Genomic DNA, 9,585 nt, shown 5'->3' with positions numbered 1-9,585 from the left:
GAAAGGAACACTTGACTATACCTGAGGACTAGGGTTTCCTAGAAATCCTTATGCTCTTTTCATGTCTTCCTGGCACAGAGATATTTTTGTGAGGATTGAAAGAGGAATACACTATTATTCATACATATGTGGGCTCTATTATCAGGATTTCTTCTAGAAGTTTTGAGAATTGTTGAGAAGAAGGCTCATGATATTAAGGTAATGGTAAGAATACTAAGAAGACAGCTACAATAAAAAGGTGGAGTTAACACTGTCAAATTAAAGATGGTAGACATCATAAATAGCTCACAAAATCCTTACAGAATAATCTGAAATACCAAGATGATCATTCCAAACTTTGGAATTTGACCAGAATTATCTCAAAAAGATAATTCACACTTTGAGTAGCAGCACAGCTTAGAGTTTAAGCCATTTGAGTACATGTTGTGAATCTGAATATCTTTGAGATTAACCAGTTTCCAATGGCTATTAATAACAAAATATAGAGTGGAATCATTAATGAAAAAAATGGCTGGAAGAATCGCTGGCCTTTGGATTGGAAGAAAAATATGAATTACATTAAGAACAATCTACTCTAGCCTTCTGGAATTTGGTCTGGGGACCTAAACCTCAAAATTATTTGGAAAATAGAACAAAAGGAGTTAGATTCCATAATACAAAAGGATCCATTTACATAATTGAGATGGGCTTTTAAAAATTTTTTTATATTGGAGTTCCCGTCGTGGCACAGTGGTTAACGAATCTGACTAGGAACCATGAGGTTGCGGGTTCGATCCCTGCCCTTGCTCAGTGGGTTAAGGATCCGGCGTTGCCGTGAGCTGTGGTGTAGGTCGCAGACGCGGCTCAGATCCCGCGTTGCTGTGGCTCTGGCGTAGGCTGGCAGCTACAGCTCCGATTAGACCCCTAGCCTGGGAAATTCCATATGCCGCAGGAGCGGCCCAAGAAATGGCAAAAAGACCAAAAAAAAAAAAAAATTTATAAAATATGAAATAAAGGGAGGAATGAGAGGTATGAGAGAGACAGTTACCTATCTTTTAATATCAATTGTCCCCTTCTTTAGTAATTAGAAACCCATATTTCAGCTTGGAATAGAGCAAAAAACACATATGATCAATATCTCTTTCAATTTGAGCTAATCATGTGATTGATTTTGGTCCATATCATGTAAATGAAAGTAGTGTGTGTTATTTTAGGAGTTCTTTTTAAAGACTTCAGTCTAACTGAAGCAGATTAAAAGGTACATAAGGAAAAAGAAATAACACAATAAGGTAAATTATGGTATGTATTAAGTACGTTGTCCAGACAATGGTTTCACAGAGGAGAGGAGCATTCTCAGATATTAAAAGCAATAAGAAGGGTTAAGATTATCCCCGAAGAGAAAAGTAACCCCGGAGCAGGTCATGGAGGAATAATGTGAATTCTAGAATTGGAATGGAATGTCCAACTTTTATGTAACATTGTCAAGAACTTTTATTTTATTCCATAGAATATCCTTATGAGATAAGTACTAAATTATCCCCTATATTAAATAGGAGGCAAATACAGCACAGAGAGATTAAGTGACTTGCCCAAAGTCACACAGACAGGAAGTGGCAAAGTCACGTTTTGATCTCAGGCAGTCAGCCTTCAGAATGTGGCCTTAACCACTCTTCCATTAAACCCCATAGAACTGTGAACAGTAACCGAGGTTCTTTCAGGGGCAGCAGGTGAGAGTAGAGGTGGGCAAGTATGTCCACGGGGCAGAGGATGAAAGGTAAAGGGGGTAGGGGCATGTACAGAAGTGCCCCCCAAACTCGGATTCTCTCCATGTGGATGACAGACTAAAAGCCATTCACTTCTGGATTTTCAAAGGCAGTTTACTTTATATTTATAAACATATCTAATGTCAAAAGTCAAAACTCAAGTCGTAATATCTTTTTTTTTTTTTATTTTTTTTAGGACCACAGCCTCAGCATATAGATGTTTTCAGGCTAGGGGTAGAATCGCAGCAGCAGCTGTCAATTTGTGCCACTTGCAGCAGTGCCGGATCCATAACCCACTGAGCAAGGCCATGGATTGAACTGGAGTCCTCATGGGTACGAGTAACTCACTGAGCCACAGTGGGAACTCCCTCAACTTGTAAAATCTTAACCTCTGGCTGCAGCAGTAATGGGGTTGAATGGGAAATGGGACAGTGGAACATTGCATTACTACAAAAATGATACCTTCAATTTGGCCTTCAATTGTGAAAATGAACAAATTTAGAATTTCTCTAGAATGGGTATTTATAGAATTGACATACATGTAAACTCCAACCTTAATTGAAAACATTCATGAATGTTCTTTAAGTCTGGCCTCTTAATTTCTCTCCCTGGCATCTTGCTCCTCACTCTGTCCTTCTGCCACAGGTCAGAGCCCGCAGGTAGTGACGATGACTATCTTGAGCCTGTCGTTCTGTGCTCTACAGGCTCCTACTAAGTGGGAACACTGAGCCAGCTCACTTCCTCCTTGCTCTGGTCACGGCACCATGCTTCTGATTAAAGGAGAGTAGAGAAGAGGGATGTGGCAAAATGGGGAAGCTGGTTTTGTTTCATGTTTCCGGAAAATTTTGTCTCAAAGAGTGAGCCTCAGTAAAATTGACACTGTCTCTGCCAGGACCAATTCGCAGAACTCTTTTCCACCCCAAAACGTGTCAGCAAAACAATGTCTAATTTGAAGGCGCAGGAATTTCCTGGCATGGCTCAGCGGTAATGAGAATCTAGTATCCATGAGGATGTGGGTTTGACTCCTGGCCTCACTCAGTGGGTTAAGGATCCGGCGTTGCCGTAAGCTGTGGTTTAGGTCGCAGATATGGCTCAGATCTGTGTTGCTGTGGCTGTGGTGTAGGCTGTCATCTGTAGCTCTGATTCGATTCGACCTCTAGCCTGGGAACTTCCATATGCTGTGCGTGCAGCCCTAAGAAGACAATAATAATAATAATAATAATAATAATAATAATAGTAATAATTTGAAGGGGCAAAGAGCCACCATTAGATAAGGACTCCATCAGACAAGTTTCCTGAAAAAAAAAAAAAATTAGTCAACCTCTGAGGTTTCTAAGTCCTCTCTACCCTAAAAATTCTGTGGGCGGAGGCTGGTACCTCTATGCTCTTCCTCCAGCACTAATTCAAAGGACATCAAACACAATCTTCATATGCGTTTTAAGATTTTTTGTTCCCCTTCCCGACCCTGAGATGCTTAGTATTTTGAAAACTTTTCAATGATGTGACATTGACTTGTATCTCCTCAACAGATTTATTTCTGAGTCCACTTTCCTGAGTGTGGGTTTTCCAGACTAAAGTCTTACTTCCCCAGGATAAAGTGGGAAGGGGGCTCATGCCGGGAGTGAGAGAAAATATCTTTTTATTTTATAGTTTGGACAGGGCCTCCCTACACAGCCCCACAGTGCCATGGGCTGCAGATCATGCATGGCCAAGGGCAGGACTGGTCAGGAGTTGCAATCTTCCAAGACACCTAGACAAGACCCTTTTCAGTTGTCATAATGCCCACCAGAGCAAAGAGGGGGGGTGGGGAGCACCTCCTCCCTCCTCTCTTTGTCTCTCAATAGGTGGCATTTTTTAAAGTACAGTTGATCATTGAACAATGGCAGAGGGTGGGGTTTAGGGAAACCCTTCACACAGTCAAAAATCCACCTATAACTTGCAGTCTGGACTCCACATCTGCAGTTCCACACCTGCAGATCTAACCAGCCTATGGTATTGTAGTATTTCCTATTGAAAAAATCTACATGTAAGTGGACTTGAGTAGTTCAACCCATGTTGTTCAAGAGTCAGCTGTGGAGTTCCCGTCGTGGCGCAGTGGTTAACAAATCCGACTAAGAACCATGAGGTTGCGGGTTCGGTCCCTGCCCTTGCTCAGTGGGTTAACGATCCGGCGTTGCCGTGAGCTGTGGTGTAGGTCGCAGACGCGGCCCGGATCCCGCGTTGCTGTGGCTCTGGCGTAGGCTGGTGGCTACAGCTCCGATTGGACCCCTAGCCTGGGAACCTCCATATGCCGAGGGAGCGGCCCAAGAAATAGCAACAACAACAACAAAAGACAAAAAAAAAAAAGACAAAAAAAAAAAAAAAAAAAAAAGACCTTCATAAAAAAAAAAAAAAAAAAAGAGTCAGCTGTACTGTTGGGAAGGGGGAAATTTCCTCTTACCCCTTTTGAGTTCTTTTGGCTGGTCTAATTAAATTGACACACTGCAGATTGACAGGAGGAAAAAAACTGAATTAGTGCACAGAGGTCTCATAGAAATGGGACCCGCCCTCCCCAAGTGACCAAAGCAAGCTCTTTTTACATCATTTTTAGACAGAGAAACAACCATTTGCGAAGATTTAACAAAACAAAGGGGCTTGTGCTTGGGTAACAGACTAAGAAAGAAGTAATGAAGCTTGTGTTTATACATCTTTCTTCGCCTTGAATTCCTAACTCTGATGATAAGGATGCTTTCTAGTCTCCTGCTAGAGGAAGGCTACCTTCACAGGGGAGATTTCTTTCCCCCTTTCAGGGAGAAAGAGGGGTCAGAATGAGATTATTTTTGGCCTCACCTGTGGCATGTGGAAATTTCCTGGATCAGGGATTGAATCCAAGCCACAGCAGTACCAAATTTTTGTTCTTTCTGAGCATCCCAGCCCAGCTTGTCACCATCCCTGGCTATCAGAAAACTTGATAGAGTCACAGCAATGACAATGCCAGATCTTTAACCTCCTGAGCCACCAAGGAACTCCCAGAATGGAATTTTTAAATATCATCCCCCAACACTGGTTCTTTCTCAAATAACTTAAATTCGAAATAATCAATATGCCATTGAGACATATTTTGGCAAAGCCTGCCCTGGGCCCCAACAGTACCCATGCTGAAATCGGCATTTATAATTCTTTAGATCTCTCTGGAAATGAGAAATAAACATATAAAATTGTTCAGAATTCTCTGGGGAAAAAACCAACAAGGTACTTATTGCTTAAAATGATTTCATTATTGATGAATGAATGAAAGAAATAACCACTAGCATGCTGAATAGAAACAGAAGTGGCATGACTCTTGGGAAAAGCAGAGGGTCAAAGAGAGACCTGGAGGTTGGAGGGGAAGGAAGAGGAAGTAGAGGGGGTGGTTAGCTGGGCACATTCAGTGATTTGTTGCTCAGAAAGTCAGGGGATCCTGGTGATGGGTGCATCTCAGCCTGGCCTCAAAGAGTGAAGGCCCTGTGTTTCCCAGGTGGTCCCTGGGCAAGACAAGATGGTTCAGCTTGAACTAGGGTACAAAGAGGAATGGAAGCATTACCAAAAATGTTTTCTGATAGCCATGGATGGTGACAAGCTGGGCTGGGATGCTCAGAAAGAACAAAAATTTGGTAAATCCTAGACTAGACAGTGTTGATCCATATCTAGTTTATAACTTGAAGTATCCTCATGATTTTCTAAAAAAAAAGAAATTACCATAGTTTACTTTATTTTTTCATTTTTTTGTCTTTTTGTGTTTTAGGGCTGCACCTGAGGCACATGGAAGTTCACAGGCTAGGGGTTGAATTCAGGCTGCACCTGCCGGCCTACGCCACAGCCACAGCAACATGGGATCTGAGCCACCTCTGGGACCTACACCACAGCTCATGGCAACGCCAGATCCTTAACCCACTGAGTGAGACCGGGAATCAAACCCGCACCCTCATGGATACTTGTTGGGTTCCTTACCACTGAGCCATGACAGGAACTCCCCCAAAGTGACCACAGTTTAATTCTCTTAGTCTCTTAGACTGCTGTTTTCCAGTCTTTCTTCAGTGCTGCTCCTTGCTAAGTATGTATCTGCAGCAGCACCTCTTCACCTTTAGCAACCTTGCACTGTCTTCATTTTCTTCACCTTGAGCAACCTTGCACTGTCTTCATTTTGAGATAAGGGCAGGGATTGAACCCTCAGCCTCATGGATACTAGTTGAGTTCGTCACCACTGAGCCACCACGGGGGCTCTAAGGGCTTTTAAAACATTAACTTGTTTTGTCCTCATAAGAACACTATGAGCAAGACAGGGTTATTAGCTTCATTTTACAGATGAGGAAGTGAGACACAAATCGGTTAAGTTCTTCACCCAAAGATACACAGAAAGTAGAACCAGGGTTTCTATCTGTGTAATCTGTGGAAAGAGGAGGAGGAAGGGGAGAGAAGGAGATCAAAGATAAGGGGGTGTCCCACCATGTTGGGTCTTGCAGAGTATTTCTGGGACTCTGGTTTTTACTCTGAGCGAGATGGGTCACCATGGGAAGATTTTGATCAGTGAAGTAACGTGATTTGATTTGCATTGTAAAAGGATCTGTCTGGCTGCTGGGTTTAAAACAGACTGTAAACTGTGATGCCTGCTAAGAAGCTATTAAAGTATGGAGGTGAGGTTGCCAGATAGCTGATAGTCACAGATTCTGATTTTTTTAATGTAAAATAATCATTAAAAAAAATAAAAATAAAAAAAAACCATGTCGGCAACTATTCCAGGCCTTTCTCTAAGGCTGTTACCGCAAACCATAGAACCCGTCTACCGATCTCTCTGCCCTGCACAATCATCTCTGCTCTTGTAATAGGGAGTATTATGGCCTGTATCTTCTCTCTCAGGCCCTGTTCCTCTCCATTTGAAAATGGACGTGTCATGAATGAATCAGCTCATTCATCGCTGGAGTGAGGGGGCGGCATATCGCAGAAGAGACATAGCCCAGACTGTCCCGTGGGGGATTTTACTTTCTTTACTGTGTTGATTCTGCTCCCACACGCACACTGCGCTAACTGTTGGAGAGAGGCCCCGTGTGCTTTCTCTCCCTCTCTTTCCACTACTTGCCCTCCCACACGCCGTCACAGAGGGGACCGGGGGCTGGGGTAACCCACATTGGTGTTTGAGATCGTCGCAGTTTGGCTTTTCCCACTCTTGGAGGCCTGAGATCCTGAGGTTTTGTTTTGTTTTGTTTGCTCTTTTTAGGGCCGCACCCTGGGGCATGTGGAAGTTCCCAGGCTAGGGGTCAAATCAGAGCTGCAGCTTCCAGCCTATACCACAGCCATAGCAACGCAGGACCCCAGACACTTTTGGGACCTACATCACAGCTCACAGCAACCCCAGATCCTTAACCCACTGAGTGAGGACAGGGATTGAACCTGCATTCTCATGAATACTAGTTGGGTGCCTTATCGCTGAGTCATGACAGGAACTTCTGAGATCCTGAATTATAAATCCCCCCTCTGCAAATGCTGCCTTCATATTTGAAAATATGTTTTTCAGGCCCAAGTGAGGCAGCTGTATAGAGCTTGTGGTGAGAGAGGTGTCAAGCCTTTTTATCTCCTCCAAACAGAACCATACAAACTGATGCACTGGACTCTCAGTCTGAGAAAATCTCAGCAGGATTCCTGAGGGGTGCACTGAGCTTTGGTCTTTGCTTCAGTACCCAAGGGCTAAGGTTCTATCTGGGAAGAAGTTCCCTGCCTGTTCTCCAAGCATTTCTTTCTTATGTGGTCCCAAGAGCTGCTCAGAGATTCACCCTTAGGAATCAGGTTCTTATTAGGATATGGAGACAACTTTACCTTCTCAGCAGGGGATGTGAGCTTTTCCTAAAGCAGAAATGGTTTTGATGGGCTTGTGAGGAGGCTAAAAGCCCTGGTCTAGGTTTTATATTTATTTGCGATTATATATATTTGAGGTTATATATATATCCATGAAACCATCAACATCAAGAGAGTGATCACCCCAAAATGCTTCCTTGTGATTCTTACTAGTCCCTCTTTCTTTTTTTTTAATATTTATTATTTTTAAATTAAAGTATAGTTGATTTACAGTGTTGTACCAATTGCTGCTGTACAGCAAAGTGACCCTGTCACTTTGGGTATACATAAAAAGGGAATGTGTGTGTGTATATGTATATACACACTCCCTTTCTCATATTATCTTCCATCAGGGTCTATCCCAAAAGATTGGATATAGCTCCCTGTGCTGTACAGTAGGTCCTAACTGTTCATCCATTCTAAAAGGAATAGTTCATTCACATCTATCAACCCCAAACTCCCAGTCCATCCCACTCCTTCCTCCCTCCCCGCTGGCAACCACAAGTCTGTTCTCTGAGTCTGTTTCTGTTTTGTAGATAGGTTCATTTGTGAGTAGTCCTCTCCATACTCCCTTCTGACTCCCTGTTACCAGCACACGACTGATTTGTGTCCTATCACTACAGATTCATTTGCATTTTCTAGAATTTTGTATTATAAAGAGAATCATACAGTATTGCCAGTTTTTAGTCTTCTTTCACTCACTTAATACCCTTCCATGTTGCTGCATGTATCAACAATTTATTCCTTTTTCTTTCTTTCTTTTTTTTTTTTTTTGAAAAAAGTACAGATTTACAAAATGTGTATATTCTGTCATGAAAACTCCACACCAACATTATACACTTGGAAAAAAATACAAACAGGATATATTACAAATTTATGTAAGCAATAACTTAGTTCACACCATGCAATAAAAAGTACATTAATCAAGATACACGAGCTTTTGTAGGTTCTAAACTGAAGGACTTTTTTTTTTTTTTTTCTCTGCAGAATCCTTAAAACCTGTGGCACTTAAAATTTGTTAGCCTTTCTACTGAGAGGTAAATTATACACAACAATGATGAAAAAGATTAACAGACCAGTTGTCTATTATGAATCATTCCAGCTTTGTTCAACAATGGCCAAAACTCTCTTCTCATATTCTCGTTTGTTTTCATGATAAAGCTGTGCTGCCTGGCTATTGGCTGGACTGTTTGGATTTGGTTCATCCAACAGAGACTGAATTGATGTTAGGATAGAAGATACATCATAAGTTGGACTCCATCGATTCTGAAGGATATCTAAACATATGCTACCATCAGCATACACATTTGGATGAAACATTTTGGATAAAAACCTAACAGTTGGCGGTTTATTTGGATATTCTTCAGAAAATTCTATTACTAGTTTAAAAGTACCATCTTCAAAGGGTGTCCCTTCTGGTCCAAATATAACTGCATTCCACTGCATGATGTTGTTTTCAGATGGTGCGTCACTGACACCCACAGGTGGGTCCTCTTGCAATCGCTTGAAATCTCGCATAAGTCTCCTCCGGGCCGGGGTCGACATGCTCCCCAGCTGCCCCGCGGTCAGTCCGAAAGAAAAGAGTCCCGCACAAACCCCCCACCCCCCGGCGCGGCGGCCGAATCACTGTGGGTCACCGCCGCCCCCTTTTTATTTCTAAGTTGTATTCTGTTGTATAGGTACACCATAATTTATCCATTCACTGGTGGATAGGTAATTGGGTTGCTTCTAGGTTTGGGCTGCTACAAAAATAGCTGCTGTGAGTATGTGTATACAAGTCTTTGTGTGGACATATTTTTGTTTCTCTTACGTAAATACCTATGAGAAGAAATGTCTAGATCATAGAGTAAATGTATTTTTAACTTTTTGAGAAACTGCTAAACTGTTTTCCAAGGTGGGGTTGTGTCATTTTTACATTCCCACTAGCAGTTTCTCCACATCCTCAACACTGTATATGATTAGTCTTTTTCAGTTTAGTCATTCTTGTAGGAGTGTA

General features: G+C 42.2%; 1 pseudogene across 1 annotated transcript; it reads right to left on the bottom strand.

The window, feature by feature from the left end:
• Positions 1-8,334: 8,334 nt before the first annotated feature.
• Positions 8,335-9,175, bottom strand: LOC100156381 (ubiquitin-conjugating enzyme E2 B pseudogene; annotated as a pseudogene). The gene has a single exon (XR_014824844.1). The product of XR_014824844.1 is annotated as a ubiquitin-conjugating enzyme E2 B pseudogene (transcript).
• Positions 9,176-9,585: the final 410 nt, after the last annotated feature.

The sequence above is a fragment of the Sus scrofa genome, chromosome 13 (genome assembly GCF_054392235.1).
Source record: "Sus scrofa isolate SSC_HxYL_T2T_F1_AM1 chromosome 13, Sscrofa_HxYL_maternal_Yorkshire_Landrace_v2.0, whole genome shotgun sequence".
NCBI classification, from domain to species: domain Eukaryota; kingdom Metazoa; phylum Chordata; class Mammalia; order Artiodactyla; family Suidae; genus Sus; species Sus scrofa.
The sequence above is the reverse complement of the archived record's forward strand: the minus strand, read 5'-3'. Positions and strand labels throughout refer to the sequence as shown.